The sequence below is a fragment of the Pteropus vampyrus genome, unplaced genomic scaffold (assembly GCF_000151845.1).
Source record: "Pteropus vampyrus isolate Shadow unplaced genomic scaffold, Pvam_2.0 Scaffold10, whole genome shotgun sequence".
Lineage (NCBI taxonomy): Eukaryota > Metazoa > Chordata > Mammalia > Chiroptera > Pteropodidae > Pteropus > Pteropus vampyrus.
The window spans coordinates 11,881,134-11,890,211 of record NW_011888791.1 but is presented as its reverse complement, the minus strand read 5'-3'; positions in this window follow the sequence as shown (position 1 = coordinate 11,890,211).

Below are 9,078 nucleotides of genomic sequence, written 5' to 3'. Positions count from 1 at the left end.
ACACCAAGAAGCTGTTCTACTAGATATTTTTGGTTCTTTGAGGCAAAACTGTCTGTTCATGCTGCTTTGATGCTTTTTGGTGCCTTAAGCTTACTACCGTGGCCAATAAAATTGTGTTGTTACCTCAGTTCTCTTCAGCTCAGTACCTGTTAAAAAAAAAACTATCATTCATGGTAGGTCACTCATCTGAACCGCTATCTGCAGGATTCCATATATGGAAATATATCTTATGAATAAATTAATGAGTATTTATAGAAACAGTGAATTAGAAAGTTAAGACTTGGATTTAAATTTTTTATATCTTAAACTCGTTGAAATATTTTGAAGTGCGCCATGGATATCTAGGTCTTCCACTTCTACGTACTTAAACATGCATCTCTATAAAAGCATATTACTGAATAACAAAAATATCACATTTAAAATAATAACTTTTTAATGTTATAGTCCATTTTCAGATCCTGGTTTGGACAAGAGATCCACACTTGTTTTTGGTTATGTATTTCAAGTCTCTTAATCTAAAATAGTACCCCCCTCCCCTTTTTCTTTGTCTGGTCAGCTAAAGAGACCAGGCTTATTGTTCTGTAGAACAGCGGTCCCCAACCTTTTTGGCACTAGGGACCAGTGCTCTTATGAGAATCTAATGCCTGATGATCTGAGGTGAAACTGAGGCAGTGATGCTATTGCTAAGGATCGGCTGCACATCCAGGCGAAGCTTTGCTCATTCACGTGCTGCTCACCGTCTGCTGTGCTGCCTGGTTCCTAATAGGCCTTGGACTGGTACTGGTCCATGGCTTGCCTGGCCCAGGGGTTAGGGACCCCTGCTGCAGAATATCTCACCGTCTAATTATTTGACTACTTCCTCTTGGTGTTTAGCTTACTCTTAAGTCTCTGCCTTTCTAATAAACCTGGACATAATGCTAAAGGCTTGACTAGGTCTGTGACATCTTGATCTCCCTTGTGTAAAGTTTTGTGTTTTGTTTTTCTCCTTAAGACAAAATAATTTGTGAGGTGCTATTTTGGTTTCCTACAAGTGTCCAACTCCCCCCCCCCCCCATTGACCATTCATGTAATGGCCTTAACAATAATTGTTAATTGATAATTGATCATTCTTGCCTCAGTCATAATTTTATTAGGGATTACAAAATGATAATTTCTAATTCATTCTGTCTACATTTAATAATTTGTAATCACCTAAAGAGCTTTCTTTATAAACTGGCAACACTTAGTTACTCTGACATACAGCTACAGAAAAAAATGCTTAGTTCTTTTTCTTTTCTTACCAACTTTGAAAGTAATATGGCTTCCATTATCTACTCATAGATTTTGGTATGATTTATTCTTTTTATTTCTCAAATTTTGATACTTCTAGAACACTTTACAAAGAAGTCTATGTAATTATGATTTTTAAAAAATCTTTGAGCACTTTTTAGTAGATATGACAATAACATTGGACTGGATGGGAGGGTGAGGCTGGATTTTTAATCCTTTTGCTTTTTTGCTTTTGCCATGATCTAGCTGGGTGACCTTTTAAACAAATTGCTTAACCTTTTTGGACCTTTCTTTTTTCATCTGTACAAATAGAGAGTTTTGGCAAGGTTTCATGCAGCTCGCATGTTCTCCGACTTAAAAAAAAACAACCCAACAATTTTATTGAGATATATTTTGCATATCATAAAATTCCCTCATTTCAAGTATACAAGTCAGTAGTTTTTAGTAATTTAACAAATGGTGCAACTATCACTGTAAATCAGTTTTAGAAGATTTTCATCCCTTTAATAAGATTCCGCATGCCCACTTCTACCCTCAGGCAACTGCTAATGAACTTTCTGTCTCTATAAATTTGCCTTTTCTGAACATTTCATATAAACAGAATCATACAAAATATGTATGATCTCTTGTGTCTGACTTCCATCACTTAGCATAATGTTTCTGAGGTTCATCCATGATGTAGCATGTGTCAATAATACATTTTTAATTGGTGAATAGTATTCCACTATTTTTTACTTATTTTATTGGTCTACCCATTCACCAGTTGATGGACATTTAAGTTTCCAGTTTTTAGCTATTATAAATAACATGTCTGTGAACATTCATATACAAGTCTTTTGTGGACATGTGTTTTCATTTCTCTTGGGTACATACTTAGGAGTGAAAGGGATAAGTTGTATGGTGGTTCTATGTATAACTTTTTGAGAAACTGCCAAACTGTTTTCCAAAGTGGCTGTGCCATTTTCCATTCTCATGAGCAGTGTATGAGAGTTCTCAGTCTCTGAATTTTTGATGATGTGGGAATATTCTCTGATTGACTTGAGATTATTATTTTTTTATTCTTAGCATTTTACTAGCAACAAACTACCTTTTTGGATATCATTAACAGTTAGTCTTTAATTATTAGGAATAGTTCCTAAAGGAAATAAAAATATATCAATCTGCTGTCAAATAAAATTCAGCTTCTTAATGTCGTTTTTGAATTTTTTACTTTCCCTTTTAAACGAAGGATGGTAGGAATCCTATTAATGATAGTGAGGTAACACATGAATTAATAAGATATGGTCTTACCCAGTTACAATAATAAAATAGTAAATTCCAGTGATGGCATACAATTTATTAAGACAACATCTTTAATGTTAATTAAATATTTATTGAGTGTGTATATCCTTAGTATGTTAGGTGAGTTAGATTATTTCTCACTTATGTATACCCTACTTGGTAAAGTATAAACTATTTTGGATAAAGTAACAAGATTAACTTCTAAAGGACAGACTAAAATCACATTTTGTGAAATTATAACGTCTGAGCTATGACTCAGTATGAGAGGAAGCACTGATGTTATGAAGCTCATCAGTACTCAGTAGTACTAAGCTCCTGGTTCAAAAGTGGCATATGTCACTATAGCAACTGTCCGTGCTTATTTGCATTTGAAACTCAGGCAACAAATGGTGGATAAGACTATAACATCAAGATGGATATGTGCTCTGGTGGTTTGATATGCACGCCTGTTGATAGTAAAAGTTTTTTTTTTTTTTAATGTTTATTATGATTGATTCCTTTTTTAGAGCTGTCTTAATTCTTGTTAATGTATTTTTCCCAAGATATATTCTTCCTTTTCAAACACGTTAAACTTAGCGCTTTTCCCAGTTAGGTTGTTAAATTTTACTGTAGCTTTCTCTCTTTTATTGTTTGGCAGCTTGACAAACAATAGTTATAAAAATACAACTTTTACTATGCTGAATTACTTGTAGTTTTTTAACAGAAAAAAATAGTACAAATTTTATTTAGCTACACATCAAACAAAGATGTTCAAGGCTACCAATAAACATGCGAATTGTCTAAATTCAAACATTTATTGAAAAAGTATGTTTTTCTGAGCAAGGTCTGGATTTCAGACACTGTAGGCAGACAGAGATGACACAACTTCCAGTTATCTATTAGCAAGTGTCCATAAATTTACTTTGAGGCACAGGAAACTTCTTGGAGAATAGAACTGGGAAACTGATTCTTTTCTTTTCTCCCTTGTCTGATGGATTGGAATGATTCCTAGTAAGGTCATATTACAGGAAAAGGAATCTGTACACATGCATCCCAGCATCTGTACACATGCATCACAGCATAGCTGAGCCTCACAGGGGCTACAACTGGAAACTGAAAACAGGAACTGAGGTTACTCTCTTCATCTCTCACAGTTCCCTAGTCTTTCTTTCCTATTCTCAGCAGCCTTCTTTTGCTTTTTCATGTTACATAAGGCCTTAGACTGCTGGCCCTTACTCGTCTACATGATCTAGCACCAGTATTTACTTTCATTTGCAGATTTGTTTTTTGTCTCTATTTGCAATTTTTGAGAGAATCTGATTGGGTTATCTTTGAGCCCAGCATGCTGCTGCTCTGCCACTCTGCTAGCTTGATTGGGTTATCTTTGGAAGATGGGCCACAGAAAATTTGATGACATTCCTATTGATTGACTGCTTTAAGGCCAAGTATTCCTGCCTTAGTCCAATTAGCTGAATTTAGGAGGGTGGACTAATGTACTGAATGCTTTAAACAGATGGATGTGGAGATTAGGGTGAAGAGAGGAAGGAGCTTTCTTCAGAACTGGTTCTGGGCCAGCAACCACTGAGATCTATCTAGTATAGTAGATACCGTTGCTCAGTGACTTTTTATCCAGAGATGCCTAGAACTCTGTATTGAACAAATAGCCTAGGCTGACAACTGGTCTTTTAGATAGATGTTGAATAGTTTTGATAGTCTTTTTGGCTTCCCTTACTCCTGGACTACCCATAAAATGTTTCCAGGTCATGCTAGTTGAATAACTATAATACTGCATCATGAAGCGATATAGCCTTCATCGTCAACTACTACAGTATTTTCATTGCAGAATTTAATATTTAATTAAATGCTTTGGAGAAATCTCTTCAGCCCATTAGGTGCTGAAAAGGAGAGATGAAGTATATATTGTCGTACAATAAACATTAATCAGAGTCTTGTTTTGTTTTAGGGCAAAGAGGTTTCATTTGATATGCCAACTCTAGTCAAATTTGGAGGCTGAGGAGTATTGTGTTGAGAAGGATTTTGAGATTGTTCCCTTGTTCTACTGGGAAGAGTGCCATGTTTGATTTGTGATGTCCACTGTGGTCTGAAGTAATTGTTGACCTGAATGACCTGTATTTTCTATCCCTAGTCTGGATTAATTATTGTCTGAATGATATATTAGTGTTTATTTTCTATTTTCCTTTTGTTGTACCTGTACACTCTTCAGTGGATTATATTCATGCCAGTTCCTTAATTTGTGAGTAGCAACAGATCACTTAAGTATTAAATTTTATATGTAATTTTCAGATAAAGGATTTTTAAAAGCCATTTCTAAACTTCTAAATTTAAGAATTTATCAATCTTAATTAGATTCTGTAAAAATGTGAACTGTTTCATTTATATTAACTATTAAGGGGGAACTCATGCTTTACACTACAATGAAAACATAACAAATTTCCATTCATTTGAAGGGTAGATACAGAGTTTCTCCCATAGTATTAAGTTTACATACATAAAGATTGTCACATCTCTAAAACCTAGCCTTTAAGCAAGAAGTTTCTAGTTGGAATTCATTTATTTACTTTTTTCTTAATTAGGGAAATACATGAATGTGGTTAACAAAAAAATGTAATACAAAAATATTTTTTATTAAAAGTAACAATTTCTTATTCCTTGCCTCTCATTGTGAGGTCTACCCCCAGAAACATACATTTTGAACTATTTTGGTGTTTTGTTCTTTATATGCTTTTACCTACATTCCTTGACTGATTAACTTTAAACATCACCTGTTTACTCCCTTTTATAAAAGATGAAGATTTAGTTCAATTAGTTTACTCCCCATCCTTCTCTCATCTTTCTACCAATATTTGATAGTTAATTGTAATTTTTACTCTTGCTCTTGATTCTTATATTAATAGGCTTTTGCTGCATAGCAGGCAGTCTTTTGGGTATAAGAGGATGAATTATAGCAGATTAGGTAACTGTTCAGCAAATATTCATTTCTACCCTCCCCCACTCGTTCACTGAGCTTGGTCTTGGGACTTTGGCTAAAAGAATGTCGGCAGAAGTGAAACTGACTTTATAGCTAGTTTTGAGCCTAGGCTATAGAGGCATTAAATATTTTCATTTGCCCCTCTGACAATTTCTAACTTTTGCATAATAAAACATGTTTTAGGAATCTGCTGCTCACCATCAAGCCCCAGATGGAGAAACATGGAGATATCACCTTGATTTACAGCTGGAATCAAGGCTGCCCCAATTGATCTAAAGAATTTATTTGTAAGCGAGAAATATATGCTTATTTTTTATATGCATTGTGATTTTACAGTTGCATATGTTGAAGAAAGAAATTGATTATAAAAATGGGTACCAGGAAGTGGGGTGCTGCTATAATAAAACCTGAAAGTACATGTCATTGACTTTGGTACTGGGTGGTGGTCAGCAAGAAAACTGATAGAGGAGGCTGAAAAAAATGAACATGTTATGTGGTAGCAAAACATTTCATTAAACTGTTGTGGGAGGCAACATGGAAGACAGGAAGTAACTAAGTAAGTAACTAATGAAGCTGTAGTATTGGGCAAGGAAATTTCAAGGCATAATGTTGAAAGCATGAGCTGGTTTCTACTAGCTGCACAGGATAAGGTACTATGAGAATAATTCAATCCTCCATATCTGACCTTTTGGTCATAATTCATGTTTCTCCCATTCCAGCTACTTAGTTCTTCATCTTAATATGTATGTGTGAGGGAACACATCAGCTGGCAGGCTTTCCTTTGGTGTGGGTGGACAGAAAGCTGACTATCAGGGTTCTGATCTTCTAGATGCCACAAAGAAAAAGGCCTGTCTCCAGGTCACTAAAACTATAGTATAAAATTAATTTTTTTCTGGTGATATTTCCCCCTCCATTTCTTCTTTCCTTTAAAGAAAAGGGCCCTAATTAATAAGGGTGGTGGTTGCTAGAACAAGTAAACCTGAAAATTTCAATGGCTTAACAAAATAGCAATTTATTTTTTCGTTTGTTTAATAGTCCAGTTAGAGTTTTCCTCTCAGGCAGTTTTCCTTCATGTGATGATTTAATGCCTCCAGTTCTTTGTCTTATGGTTCTGCCATCCTTAAAATGCCTTATGATTCTCTGTCTCCCGCTAGTGGAAGGGGAAGAGAAAATGGAGAGGGCACTCCTTAACCTCCTTGGCAAGGAAATGACACATTACTTCTATTTACATTCCATTGGCTAAAACTAGTCATTATAGTCCCACCAAGATGCAAGAGGATCTGAGAAATGATGTTTTTTGGCTAAGCATTTACTTCTTAGGGACAACTCTATAGTACAGAAGGAGGTATATGAATTTTGGTCAATAGTTGGCTGTCTTTGCCACAAAGGAGAATTACCCTCTTATTATTTTTGGCTGGGGGTAAATATTAGGCTCTTTGTATGCCATGTGGGTGGAAGTAGATTATTTGATTAGTACAGGTTTTCTATATTCAGATCTTCAATTAGTTTCTGTTCTTAGCCATTCTTCTCATTCCTTTCCTAATGTCCCTTGGAGACAGTTCTTCAAGTATATCTGAGCCTAGAGTCCCCAGGGTTCCAGTGTTCAGGTCAGCTTTCATCTCATTTGCAGCTTCCTCCTAGTGTATTATGTTCTACTTAAGTTGTCAATACATTCCTCTTTACTTTTTGTCTTTTGGAAATTTGTTGAAATCTTGATAGCCAGTGACCAACTCTTCTCAAACTGAGTTGTCGTTGCTATTATACAGACCTAAATATCTATGCATTGATTTTTATTTTAAGTTTCAGGAGTCAGATGAAGTAAATATAGAATATCTTTAATTAATATCTCTAACAAATATATGGCGCTTAAAGAAGATGCATTTACTCTCCACCGTGGTCAGAACACTTCTCTAAACCTCTCTTGGCTTTCGATTCCTTGCCTAACAGTACTTGCTCTTCTAGTGAGAGCTGCTTAGTTCTTTGTATCATCAATATGCTATGTTTATTCTCACCGCTGAGGCTTTGCACATGTAGTGTCTACTCTTCAAAGTTACTATCCCTTTCATATTTGAGTACTCTTTAAATATAAATGCTGAATTCAAATTTTACTTTTTTTTCAAGTAGCCTATCCTCATTACTCCAGGCTTCAGTGATCCTCCCTCCCTCCCTCTCTCCCTCCCTCCCTCTCTCCCTCTCCTTCCGTCCCTCTCTCTCTTCTTCCTTCCTTCCTTCCCTCCTTCCTTCCTTTCCTTTCTTTCCTTTCTTTCCTCTTTTTCCTTTCTTTCCTTTCTTTCCTTTCTTTTCCTTCCTTTCTTCCTTCCTTTCTTTCCTTTCTTGTTAGGTTTCTTTCAAAATATAGACTCCTTAAAGGAAAAGCCTGTGCTGTGTACCTCTTTGCTTACTCTGCAGTGCCTAACATAGTGGAGAGTTCATGCTAAGTACATAATAAATATTCATTGACTGAAGTCCTGAATTGTTGCAGCTAGTTCTACTCAAAATGTAGTCTGCAGACTGATGCCAGTGCATAAACCGTTAGCATTGTGCTGGCATATAAGTACAGAAGTTGAGAATAAACTAGAAATATGACAGAGTAATTTTGTGTCTATTGAATTTACAATAAAAGGTTTGGCTTCTGTTTTGCATATTTAGAAAAATTTCTGTAAAGTTTTTGCATTTCATTTTATAAAAGTATCAGTCCACAATGGATTAGAAAACTTAATAGCATCTCACACAGATATTTCAAGAAGCACTAATTTAGACTACAAAGAAATGAGAAAGCAGCAAGGAGATCAGTATATTTTGAGACTAGTAGATTTCATGAAGGAAGTTGAGATCTCTTTCTGAAGGATAATTGTAAAGCCCTGGGTCACTTTTAGCAAGGATAACAAGATTTTGGACTACAAATGGAGGAGAAATGTGCTAATATATTCTATGGGGACCAGGGAAAAAAGAGACCTGGCAGAGTTAAAAATCTAGTACACAGAGAGCTGACCAGATGCCAGATAACATGAGCATTTCCTGTTTATTTGGTTACTGCTTGTTTTATAGTGTGATGAATGTCTTTCATTCTCATATATGTCTATTGCCGATTTTCCACACATCAGTGGTATAGTGTACCTGTCCCTTTATTTATGTGGTATTTTTTCCTGCGAGTTTTTTTATACATGATAAATATTCCTCTTGTTTATGCAGACCTTTTATACGTGGTTTCCATTTATGCGGTCTCATTTTACATAGTTCTTTCTTTTTCATTTCCATTATTGATGAGTACTCTTTCTAAAAAACAATAGCTTAACTCAGCAACATACAAAGAACTAATACTTACACATAATTATGAATAATCTGTTCATCGAATGGCAAATAAAAAAGCATGGGTGACTACTCATGTTTTTTGGTATTGGTTTTACAAATGTTTCACTGTAGAAGCTGAAAATTATATGAAGGAAAAATATCTTCATTTAAAATTCTTTTACTTTTAGATAATGCACCTGGTTATCCATACAATTTAGAACATCCAAATATAAAAGTTGTATATTCGCCACTAAATACAACTTCCTTGA